Source organism: Vitis riparia, chromosome 15 (genome assembly GCF_004353265.1).
Source record: "Vitis riparia cultivar Riparia Gloire de Montpellier isolate 1030 chromosome 15, EGFV_Vit.rip_1.0, whole genome shotgun sequence".
NCBI classification, from domain to species: domain Eukaryota; kingdom Viridiplantae; phylum Streptophyta; class Magnoliopsida; order Vitales; family Vitaceae; genus Vitis; species Vitis riparia.
In genome coordinates, this window is record NC_048445.1 from 15017678 (window position 1) to 15031458 (window position 13781).

The 13781-nt window shown below is 34.6% G+C and overlaps 1 pseudogene; it reads left to right on the forward strand.

The window, feature by feature from the left end:
* The first annotated feature begins 7692 nt into the window (after positions 1-7692).
* LOC117931727 lies at positions 7693-12096 on the forward strand (annotated as a pseudogene).
* Positions 12097-13781: the final 1685 nt, after the last annotated feature.

The following is a 13781-nucleotide window of genomic DNA, read 5'->3' on the forward strand; positions in this document are numbered from 1 at the left end:
CCATTAAGGAATTATTAAAAAGTTATATTTTTTTATAGTATTTAATGAAATAAATTATTATGAAGTTTCCATGAGAATATTTATTAAATTGGAAAGGTCTCTAGATTGGGTTAGTTGATTAATTAATGGGCCTATATTGCTTTATTAATCAAATAGGACCCGTTTTGAATTAGATTAAGTGACCCAAGCTCATATGGGCTTAAATGACCTAAGCTTAGTAAGGGAACCTTTTAAATACCCTCTTAGGGGTTAGGGTTTCTAGTTAGTTGTCTTTCCCTTTATAGAGAGAAAGAGTTAAAGCTTCCTTCCTTCTAAAGCCCACTCTTTAGAGTGCCAAGGTTGTGGTTAGAGTCATTGGGAGAAAAACTTTGGGTGTATGAGACCTCTAGACTATAGACTTCTTTTTTACCACACATATTTGATTCGGGAACATCCAAATCCAAGTATAAATATGTCAATCTCTAGATCTTTATTCTAAAATGGTTTCTGAAGCCATTATTTTCTGATGTGTTAGATCTAGAGAACCCTAAGGATAGGAGCATGCATTCTATAATATCAGGGTCTAGGAACCAAATAATCCAAGGTGGGAAATAATGTTGAACAATGGCAATATGAAATAAGTTCTTCAATCTCAAATGCATTTGAATGACCACTTAAGACTCACCCTTGGGGTTACCAATCTAATATTTTAGTCCAAATTTTGGGATTAATGTGGCAATTAATTAACCAAATGGCTTCGAAATAATAATAAACTTTGTTTTTCTCCCTAATTTATGAATAAGATTTGATTAGTGTTATTTGTAGTTGTAACCTTTTTTTTTTTTTTTTAATCTTATTACCAACTTTGATAAGATTCACATATTGCATGTGATGGGGAATTGAATACATTCCTTTTGAATACCTTGCAAGAGATTACAATAAGATGACATAAATGAATTGAAATAGACTTTGGTATGAAAAAAATAAAAACATATTTTATAATTGACTGAAAGCAACGACTCAATGTAGTAAGATTATATATTAGAAATCTGACTTCATGATTACATCTTTATGAGCCACATATTTTCATTCAAAGAGTGGAATCATCATTATAATTTTTTGCATTACAAGTAAGCCCTTGGGATAATCTTGAAAGCTTATATATGATATAACCATTCCACACCATTGCCTCGTTCTATGCACCATCTAAACAGCCTCAATTTGCAATGTAAATCAAGCTTCAAGTTTAGATATTTTTATGCAAAGAAGTCAGTAATTGATATTTTCATTTAAATTTACGTGTCAATGTTTTTAGCAAATATGGAAGAAAGACTTGTACAAATATTGCTTTGTTTTCATCAATATTAACAAATACAATTGCAGTTGTGCTTATGTGAAGCCGGAGATGAGAAACAAAGGAAAGTTCTATGTTGTTTATATTGGAAGGAAAAGCCAAATGTGTACCCATCTTAGCCTAAATGCCAAGCTCAAGTTGTTGGTTACTAGGAAAATGTTTATAAATCATACAAAACCTATCAGGAGGTTGTATTGGCATGAGTTTTCTACAAGCCTTAGTGGAAAAGACTTGAAATACCAAGTCAATCATCTATAGATGAAGCAGTTAATCAACTTATTGGGCAACCCGATGATGACAAAGTAATAAGGACAACTAAAGGCCATACAACAAATTTCCTTGATCAATTGCTACTTGGATGTGTTATGACAATCGTGGTCATGTTTGTCATTCAAAAGTTGTATTAGATATGTTCAATGTGCTACAATTATGCTATGGATTTCCATTAATTTATTTTCCAGAAAAGTTAGTACCTAAATATTATGGTTAATCCACCTTCATATGGGATGTAAATGTGCCAACAAAGAACATTGCTAAAACTACCCAAATGAAATGCACCAACAGATTTGAATACGAATTTTGTTCCATAATGATCATTGGTGAGATAAGTGTTCAAATTACCATGTGCAAGTGTAATAGAGTGCATAAGATGAGTGTGGGATGAAACAATCTATGTGAGGGAAGTTTCTTGTCCTTAAGTAAGGGAAATAAGTAAGGACATTTTTCAGACTCACTTGAAATCCTTCACAAAGGGCAACCTTGTACACTCCTTATATAGTTAGTGCATTTTCTTTGTACAGTTAATGATTTGCCTTGTACAGTTAGTATAACATCCTTATATAATGGGGAAAATTCGATACACCTCCTACTAAATGTGTGCCCATAGGTGGGTTAATTATGTTTCCATTGTTTTGGTTTAGAAAAGGTGAAAAATTGAATCCAATTGTTTTCCTTAATCATCATTAATAGGGTAAATGTTCAAATTGTCATGTGTGAGTGTAATAAAGTGCATGAGATGAGTGTGTGATCAAGAAATATGTGTGAGGATGTCCCTCATCCTTAGCCAAGGGAAATAAGTAAGGGAGTTTTTCTTAATCACTTCAAATCCTTCACAAAGGAAAACCTTGTACTGTCCTTGTATATTAGTACATTTGTCTTATATAGTTAGTGTAACAACCTTACACAATGGGGCAAATTCCATGCTCATGTATAAATTATGTCCACATAGGTGTATAAACCATGTTTTCAATGCTTTGGTTGAGAAAATGGTGGAAGACTTAAAAATAAATTTTTTTCCCCAAATATCATTAGTAGGATAAATATTTGAATTGCCATGTGCGAGTGAAATAAAGTACATGAGATGGGTGTGTGATGGAGGAGTGTGTGACATATGAGTGTGCAAGCTTTGGGTAACAAGCAAAAAAAAAGTGGTTCAAAATTTATTAAAATCATTTACAAAATAACAGTCTTATACACCTCTTGTACAATTAGTACATTTCCCTTAAACATTTAGTGTAATACCCTTATACAGTGCTACAAATTTTATACACATGTATAAATTATGTGTCCATATATGTGTGTGAACAATGTTTCCAATGGTTTGGTTTAAAGAATTGTTGAAGACTTATAAACAAAATTTTTCCCTAAATGTCATTTATGGGGTAAGTATTCTAATTGTCATGTGATAGTTAATGAAGTGCATGAGATGAGTGTGTGATGGAGAAATGTGTGGCATAAGAGTATGCAATTTTTGGATGACAAGAAAAAAAAAAGTAGTTGTTCAAAATTGATTGAAATCCTTCATAAAGGAAAGTTCTATACACCCCTTATAAAGTAAATATTTTGCCTTGTAAAGTTAGTATAATACCCTTGTATAGTGGTACAAATTTCATACACATGCATAAATTTTATATCCATATAGGATGTGTGAATCATGTTTCCAATGATCTGATTCAGAAAACGATGAAAAATGTAAAAACAAAAATTTTCCCTAAACATCATTAGTAGGGTGAATATTCGAATTGTCATATGTAAGTTAAATCAAGCACACAAGATGAGTGTGTGATGGAGGAATTTGTGGCATGAGAGTGTGCAATCTTTGGATGGTAAGAAAAAAAAAATTCGAAAGATCGATTAAAATCCTCCACAAAGGGTAACCTTACACAACCCTTGTATAGTTAGTATATTTGTTTTTGTACAGTTAGTGTAATAAAAAAATGGTTTAGAATCGATTGAAATCCAACACAAAAAGTAGCCTTGTATACTCATTGTACAGTTAGTATTTTATCCTTATACAATTAACATAACACCCTTGTATAATAATGCAAATTTTATGCACATGCATAAACTATGTCCATATTGATATGTGAACTATGTTTCCAATGGTTTGACATTTAAAAGTATTAAAAAAAATATATTTTTCATGGAAAATCAATTGAAAAGAAGACAAAAAATTATCAAAAAACTATTATTTCTTAAAAATTCTCAATTTAAATTATATTTTTGTGGACCCCGTATTTCGTGCTTATGCGTTTCCCACTCGATGGCGAGCTCGATTTTTATTTGAAAATGATTTTTATTGATTAAGAAAATGACTTGGAGTCGCCACTTATTTTTGTTTTATTTTTAAAGGGTAAACAAAATAAGAAAAAAAAAAAAACCCTAAGTGCGACTCCTTATTTTGGAAAAGGTGGTCTGTGAAAAACCGGATCGAGTTCAGGGGTTAGGTTACTTATCGGGAATGTACGGTAAAGACCGTAACACCCCTCTAAGTCCCTAAAGTCGGGTCTCTACTAATAAAATGAAGCTGATATGATAATGGATGAATAAATCAATGAATACTCAGAGCAAAACATGCACATACGAGAGTCAGAAAATGCACATAGACTAAACAGAGTAGGAATGAGTGTGTACCTGGGCAGCGAACCACTATGTGCTATCAAGAGAGAGGGTTAGTGCAAAATAAAAAGCATAAACATAGCTCACATGTCACTAAATCGAGTACAAAATCCTCAAAGGCATGCATGACACTCCACTCAAAATTCATTTTTATTTTAAAGAAATTTTATTTGATGTTGGGCTCCCACCAAAGCCCGTTTATTTTTTGCATAAACCAAATCCATAAATTCCATCATTATGAATTACAAAATTTGATTCTTGCTTGTTTTAAAACATTTTAAAAAACACAGGAGATATAAGAAATGTATGCCGAAGAAAATGGCAATGAATTTTATTGGAAATGAGTCTTGTGGAACCTATAGACTCTAAGAATGAAAACTTTGAAGACTCGAGGTTATTAAAAAACCAGAATTTGGAATTACAAAATGAAGTTGGGAAGAATTATTTTCTAAACCAAAAAGGATTGAAGAAAGGGAAACTAACACGTGGCGCAACAGAGGCCATGCAAACCATGCAGAAGTGGGCCTGGGCTTTTATGGCAATTTCAGGAGGGTATACCATAGCTGTTCTCATAGGATTTTAATCCATAAGCTCCTGGAGATGGGCAGCAGACTGACTTATCAAAGCGACAATGAAGGTCGTCTCACCATCAACGAGGACCCCACCATATAGAATAGAAGCTTCTCTCAAGGATCTCTTGCCACCTACTTCCGATTCTCATGCTAACATTGACTTTCTCTCCAAGGACTAAATATATTGGGCTGCCATATCTCCTGTTCCTGTTACTACCCTGTGGTGAAGCCGACATCAAATCTTTGTTTAAACTCAAAGCTTGACGCGAGGCTAAATGATTTTCCAAGTCATCACCAGTATCATGACCTGCGGCATCGGGAGAATAATCCTCATCATCTCTGGCAAGGTTCTCTTCTCGGCATTTAGATGTTCACTCACATACTCAACCACAGTCCAACCATTCACCTGGTCTCTGCAAAAGAGGACACGTGAACTTTGTGGCTTCACTCTTCTCAACGGGCCAATTGGACATTGGATTCATGGTCGGATTATCATCTGAACCGTCCAAGGATTGTCTAGGATAGGTTTATCATCAATTGAAGTAATGAAAATTGATGCAACGCCTGTGAGGACGATGACTTTTATCATGAGACGAGCAAAGGAGGAGAACAGTAAGGCTTGGTGTTCTGATCTGAAACATCCAAATTTTGGCATATACTTTGTCCTTCTCTTCCTAATCTTCCTAATCTCCCTGAATTCATCTTTACCGTTGCTGGATCTTCTTCCATGCCCTGCTTCTTCCGCAGTTTCAGAACTCTTCTACAAATCCAAAAAAACGCCATGAATTTCTAGAGAGAGAAAACGGGCTCGCGCGTAACATATAGGAGATTGTGGTGTGTTGATAAAAGCCTATGTGATGGCAGGGCTGCTGCAACCACTCTCTTTTCCTGCAACCACCTGCAACTCACCTCCAACTCACCTGCAACCACTCTCTTTTCCTGTTATCTCCTTCTCCCTGCTTTCTTGTCTCTCCCAGTAGCTCTCAAAAACCTCCTCTGTAACCTAAATCTTTCTGCCAGCAAAACAGCAGCCAAAAGCACCCCTACCTCTTCTAGCTCTCTGGTTCTCCTCAGCTACAGAAATATGCTCTGTTTTTCCTTTCTTAGCTTCCCTCACTCTCCCCTAAAACTCTCTCAAAACCCACTGCTACCACTCACAATGCCCTCATTCTCCAAAACCTCTCTGTAACCTCCTACAGAAAACGCTCCTCTGCAAATCCTTCCTCTCCTCTTCTCGTCAAGCCTCCTCAAAATATCTCCTCACTCACTACCCTTTGCTCTCTCTAAAAACCCACTGCTACCACTCACAATGCCCTCCTTCTCCAAAACCTCTCTGTAACCTCCTACAGAAAACGCTCCTCCGCAGATCCTCCCTCTCCTCTTCTCGTCAAGCCTCCTCAAAATCTCTCCTCACTCACTACCCTTTGCTCTCTCTAAAAACCCACTGCTACCACTCACAATGCCCTCCTTCTCCAAAACCTCTCTGTAACCTCCTACAGAAAACGCTCCTCTGCAAATCCTCCCTCTCCTCTTCTCGTCAAGCCTCCTCAAAATATCTCCTCACTCACTACCCTTTGCTCTCTTTAAAAACCACCAAATAAAAAGCTCCCCTCTCTCCTTTTTCTGCCGCCTTCCTCTTCTAGGCAAATATCTCCACTACCTGATTTGCCCCTACAACCCTCTCTGCATCAACAACCACCACCTCCACTACCCTGCAGCTGCCAGCTAAAAGCATCCCTCAACGGCCAGACGACACCCCCTCTCTGCCAACCCTGCTTCCACTCAAAAATCCTCCTCTCTCCCTCAGCTGGCAAAACGAAAAAAAAAAAAACCTCTGCATAACCATCCTCTTTACAAGTGTCATTCTCTCACTGGTCATCTCAAACCACTACCTTGATTCCACAATGACCAATACGGGAGTGACACGTGTAAAGATAATCTGCAGAAAAGTCCCCCTCCCTCCGAAATGGGGGTCTACAATTTTACATCATTGACCTTCTAGGTCTTTGCACTTCACTCCTAAAGTTCAAGATTCTATAATCTATGGCAAAATTATTAAATATTATCATACAATATTTAAACCTTTTGAATGGTTATTATATCCTCACACATGAGTTTTTATATTAGTAAAATTTAAAAAAGAAAAGAAAAAAAAAGTGAAGTCTTACTATTAAATAATTTAAAAAGGTAAATTGTTCAATTTTAAATATACGGAAATTAATAATTGTAAAATGACTTACAAATTGAGATGGAGAATTTTATTTAATCATAAAAAATATAAATAAAAGATATGTTAAAAAATTAGAATTTAATTTTTTTTATTTTTTTTATTTTTGCAGTAAAGAAGAAAAGAAAAATACCTTTTTGGACTTCTTTTTGCACCGAACCTATAATAAATTTAGTAAAGAAATAGTAATAAGTGGTGAAGACGAAATTGAAAATGAATGTGCTTTTATTTTTTTATATTACTTATTTCAAAGTTAAATACATTTGTTATAATGATTGTGACATAACTTGCTGATTTTTGTTAGAGCCTCCAAATCATATAGTCACATATGCACAATCAACAAAGTTTATAATCTATGATATGATGGTTTAAATAGATATTTTTATCCTTTATTGTTTCTTATCCTTCCCATCAACTATGAGTGATATGAAGATGTTGGGCTAATTTTCAAACCCATTTAACATTAAAGCATAATTTTCCCGGTTAGTTTCAGACAACAATTTATCAATTATTCTAGTTTTTTTACTCTTTTTTTTTTTTTTTAAAAAACAGTTTAATAAAAGTGATAATTTTTAAAAATAATTTTGTTTTTAAAAACATATGATTTTGCTTATATCGCACTGCCAAACAGACCCCTATGTTCCCTAAGGTATTAACGATTAACTGCCCATCTTTCGTTCCAATGGCCCTATCTTCTTCATCATCTTCTCTTGCTTCCACACTCCCACATGACTTCAACCCACAAAAATTATCATTTCTTTCCACACTCCAAACCTGCAAATCCATTCAAGGGCTCAAGCAAATCCATGCTTCTATCATCAAAACAATGCCTTCTTCCGATGCCCAACTCACCATTTCCACCAGACTCTCTGCTTTATGCGCTCAGTCTTTGCCTATAGACCCCAGATACGCACTTTCACTTTTGGCCCAACTGCGCACCCCAAATCTTCCTCTTTACAATGCCATTATCAGGGGTTTGGCTACTTCCAATAATGACTCAATTGAAGGTTTGGTGGTGTACAAACAAATGCTTAGTAAAGGCATTGTTCCTGATAATTACACCATCCCTTTTGTTCTCAAGGCGTGTGCGGAGTCTCGGGCGGTGAGAGAGGGTGAGGAGGTTCACGGGCAGGCAATTAAGATGGGTTTGGCTTCAGATGTGTATGTGAGTAACACACTGATGAGGATGTATGCAGTTTGTGATGTTATTCGGAGTGCCCGGAAGGTGTTCGATACAAGTCCTCAACGGGACTTGGTTTCCTGGACAACGATGATTCAGGGGTATGTGAAAATGGGTTTTGCGAGGGAAGGGATTGGGCTGTTCTTTGAGATGTGTGGGAGAATTTACAGGCTGATGGAATGACTCTGGTGATTGTACTTTCCGCTTGTGCTAGATTGGGTGATTTGAGATTGGGGAGGAAGTTACATAGGTATATTATTCGTAATAGTAATGTGAATTTGGATGTTTTGTTGGGAATGCTTTGGTTGATATGTACTTGAAGTGTGGGGATGCTAATTTTGCTCGTAAGGTATTTCAAGAGATGCCCGTAAAAAATGTGGTTTCTTGGAATTCTATGATATCAGGGCTAGCTCAGAAGGGGGAGTTTAAGGAATCCTTATACATGTTTCGGAAAATGCAAAGGCTGGGTGTCAAGCCAGATGATGTCACTTTAGTTGCTGTTCTCAACTCTTGTGCCAATCTTGGAGTACTTGAGTTGGGGAAGTGGGTCCATGCATATCTAGATAGAAATCAGATCAGAGCAGATGGGTTTATCGGGAATGCTCTAGTGGATATGTATGCAAAGTGTGGAAGCATAGATCAAGCCTGTTGGGTATTTCAAGCCATGAACCGTAAAGATGTTTATTCGTACACTGCCATGATTGTGGGGTTAGCTATGCATGGGCAAGGGGGGAAAGCATTGGATCTCTTCTCAGAGATGCCTAAAATGGGCATAGAGCCAGATGAGGTGACTTTTGTTGGTGTCCTCACTGCATGTAGTCATGTAGGACTTGTGGAGGAAGGCCGAAAATATTTTGAAGACATGTCAACAATCTACAACATAAGACCTCAATTGGAGCACTATGGTTGCATGGTTGACCTTTTGGGCCGTGCTGGATTAATAAATGAGGCAGAGGAATTTATCAGAAACATGCCAATTGAACCAGATGCTTTTGTTTTGGGGGCGTTACTCGGAGCTTGTAAAATCCATGGAAAAGTTGAGCTTGGGGAAAGTGTAATGAAAAAAATTGAGAAGATTGAACCTAGAAAGGATGGTGCTTATGTACTTATGTCAAACATATATTCCTCTGCAAACAGATGGAGGGATGCATTGAAGTTGAGAAAGGCAATGAAAGAGAGAAATTTGGAGAAGACTCCTGGGTGTAGTTCAATTGAACTTGATGGTGTGATTCATGAATTCCAGAAAGGGGATAAATCACACCCAAAGATTAAAGAGATTTACAAGTTGCTTGATGAGATCATGAGCCATTTAAAGAACAATGAGTGCTTGACACACACTAGCGTGTTTTCTTAATGCAACTTTGTAGAGAGCATAATTAAGAAAAAACAGAGACTGGGCATACCTCTCAGGTGTTTCAGCATGATTACACAGGACATCACCGAGGATTTTGGGGACTTTGGGGACCTCTCTCTCCTACTGAGTGAGCTGTAAGCAGGAGGTATTCTAAGTTACTGATTACGAGTCAACTGAATTTTGACATGTCTGTGTAAAATATTTCTGAAGCAACTTATTTATTCATTGCACATTTTTCATAATTGAGAAGCTGCTTGGAAATCATGTTATGATACTCTTAGAAGAAAACTACTGTAAAAAACCTCCGTGCTATTTATTATATATCTTTACAAATTTGAGGATTACATGGGATGTAACTTTTCTATGGTACGGAGAAATGAATATTAAATTTTAGAAAAGGATTCTGACCAAAATAAAATGCTCACTAAACCTTGGGATGTATAAAGCTTTTGTTAGATTCAAATCTCTATGAATCTAAATATTTTGATCAATGCTATGCACGTGCATAGCATTGATCAAAATATTAAGAGGAAAATACCTAAGAAGGTGAAAATCTTGTTAGAAAAAGTTTAGGAAACTCTAATCCCTAATAAAATTTATGAAACCAAAAAAGGGAAAAAAAAATGGTTGTGCGAATATAGTTGCAGTCTCCTTCAGATAATTAAATGGTAATTTAACTCTAAAATCCAAAACTAAATTTTGAGGATGAAATCAATGGCTATGATGTCAGTATGAAAGTCACATGCATGAGCATGGATGGGATGACTAGTTAAACCAATATCGGAATCCAAGTTAGCAGTTTCTTGAATTTCGTTATTGGCATGATTTTGTTTGTTTCTTGGGAAATCAAAGTTGCTGTTGAATGACATACTTTTGCAACATTATGAGTCACTTTCTGCTTTTGATAGTGTCTTTAGAGCTACAACTTTTGTCCAAGCATCTGATCATGGTAAGAGGCCACAGCCATAAATTAATTAGTTAAGTTTTTCCAGGTATGAGATTTATTGTACCTACTTTTGGCCTGTAACCTGACCTTGTGCTTTGGATCTCTGATTTAAATTTGTATTGCAAACAATTTGGAAACTTTGAAATTTTTTTCAAAAGATTCAAAACTACCTTCAAGAATTTAAAGCCATAGTGATTATTGTATTTTACTATATTTGACCATTGTGAACCTTTGTAAATTGAATTTTATGAGATTTATTTTGGTTTGACCTTTAAGGCACATAACAGTCAGCAAAACAATCCTATAAGAGTGAGTTTCCCACCTATTGGAGAAAAGGGGGAGATTCCATTCTCTTTCCCAGTACTATATAGATTCTACTATTCTTTTTCTTATTTCTTTAACATTGTTTTTGGGCATCGAGATCTTGGACTAGTTTGGATGTCCTCCTGTAGACGTACACAGTGGAAAGAAGCAGTTGCGAGCTTGATGGGTTGTATCTTGGAGTTTCTATCAACCATTAGAACTCGCATGTTGGGAGGTGATAGCAGCTTTAGGATAACATGTATCATGTGCCTCTCCATTCTGGGCCAACTCTTCTAACTTTAATACAATTTTAGATTTTGAAATTACTATTATCCTTAAATTTTGTGTGCACTTTATTTATAATTACTTTGTTCACACATCCTAAAATGTTTTGTCTTTACATATATTTGATTAAACACATTTTGTTCTATAAATTTGATTTACAAAATAACACTGCTGATTTCATTGATGGTAAAATAGGAAAATCACCAAATTTTCCCAACAGGAATATCCCAGATTGAAGTATTATGGTTCTAAAGAATCTAAACCCAGCTCTCACCATGTACCTCTGCTTCAGGCTTTCTTTCTCAATACATTTATTTTGGTTGGCTTGTAGTTTTCTAACTCAATTTAAACAGATGTATGTCTAGGTGTTGTTGTAGAATTCAAGCCAAGGAAGCCATTTCTCCAGAAGATAAACCCAGTACTCCACTAACACTGCTATGAACATTTCTGCCATTACTTGCCGGTTCATATGTTCTGGAGCGGTTCAAATGCAGCTTTCAGGTGAAAAATTCAAACCCAATACGCATATATTTCTTGTTACTTGAAGACAACAGAAGAAGAGGAAAGCACACAACTGACTTGCCTCCTAGAAAGGATCAAGTTTGGCGCCTAAAAAAACTGGCTTTCAACATTATTACCAACCGCCCCAACATGACTGCATCAGAGATGAGTGTCCAGGTGAAATTCCGTACAACTTGGAAACTGAATATTATAGTAATTACCCAAAAACTGCATTGGATAAAACATGCATGTGCTAGAATAAACAAACCTCATATATTACAATAACTAGCCCTCACTCTTTAGGCATATGAGATATTGATTTTGGCCACCAACTTAGATTTCTCGCCTTGTCGTTCATGCTAACTAAAATACGAGTGTTATATGCATCTCCAAAGTAGCTGTTGTCTAAATCTGATAGATCTTTGGATGTATGATATTGTGAAGATTAACTGGTTTATTTTTATTTTTACTTTTTTTAAAAAAATTCTGCATGCTCTGATATTTTGTTTGTCATCGTCTTTGTTCAGAGTCTGAATTGATGTGAAAATCTCGAAGTGAAATGTTAAGAATGGTCTGAAATTATATATTGATTCTTAGTGTTTGGTCACAATTCTATGTTACAACATTTATCATAAAAGAACTGCTTTTGTATTAATTTTTTTTATAGAAAATTTAAAATCATGTGTGGTTTCGACTTTTAATCTATTTTTTATTTTTCTTCACTTTTTCTTTTCTTCTATTTTTCCTTTATATTTTCTTTCTCTTGCATTTTCCCTCAAAATTTTCAAGAACCAAACATAACTTAAGAGTTATAAAGTCTTCCTTTGTGGTTGTCCATAAGAAGCCATTTTCCCCTAAAAATTAATGACATTTCTTAAGAAAACGAGGAGAAAATCTTCTAGTATTTTTATTCCTTTTCCCTTAGCATATTTTTTTCTTACCCTTTTTCATGTTATCCAAAGATTCCAAATATGAAAAAAATATTATTATTGTTATTTTGCTTGTCATAGATCTTTCTAGGACCGAAAAATGATGGGAAAAGGAAATAACTTTTTTGAGGAATGCACTTCTAAACTTTTCTTACCCTCTTTAAATGAAAATGAAATGAATTTTTTTTAAAAATCATTTTGCCCCTTATTTTCCTTAGGTTATCATTGGTTTTCAAAAGGTTGGAAGGAAAGAAAATAAAAAGAAAAAAAGGTTTCAAAGGGAAATTATAAAATTTTTCTATCCCGAGAATAAGTAGAGGAAATAATTTATGTTGGTGGTTCGTATTCATTTCATGTCAAAGCCTAGGTATTATATTATATAGGTCAACCTAAATCTAATACAAATAATAATCATGTCAAAAACAAAAACCCGGATACTACTTAATTATTAAATAACATATTATGTAACTTATTTAATAATCAAATTATCTTATTTAATAATTAGGTTAAATTAGGTCTTGTATGTATCTATGTGATTAATATTTCAATCAAACATGTTTATGACTCAATTGACATATTTATTTAAAAAACATATTTAAAACGAGTCAAATATGAGTTAAATAGTTTAAAGATATGATTAAGTTAATAGTGATATTATTAAATGGATCGATTCGGGTCAAATTCATGTTATTCAGGTTGATCCAAAAATTACCTATTTATTAAACACATTATGCAGGTTGACTCGAATTTGATCCAAATCTATTTATACTCAATCCAAACTCTTAAAAAGCATGTTGGGTTTGTGTCGTGTTAGTGAATCCTGTTAAACTTTTTCACTTTTAAGAAAAAATGTGGGAAAGAAAATTAAATGATTCCAAGGTATATTTTTCTCAAACTTTTCCTACATTTTCCGATGAAAATGAGAATTTTTTTTTTTTAACATTTTCTCTTTCCTTGATAATTTCAAATTATTTTATTTATGGAATGATTGCAAATTTGAAAATTAAAGATGGTTTTTGAATAAAATAAGAAATGAGGTGATTTTTCGAAAATCTTTTAACATGATGGATCGAAGTCCGGTATGCTTGTTGTCATTCAGATTCTAATAATATTTTCATAAATTTACTAAACTTTTATATCTAATAATTTTAAAAAAATTTAATGTCTTCAAATTGCTTCTCAAAAAATGTAAGATCCAAACAGAAAATTGAATATCTTGTAATGCGAAACTAACTAAAAAGATTGAAAGGGAA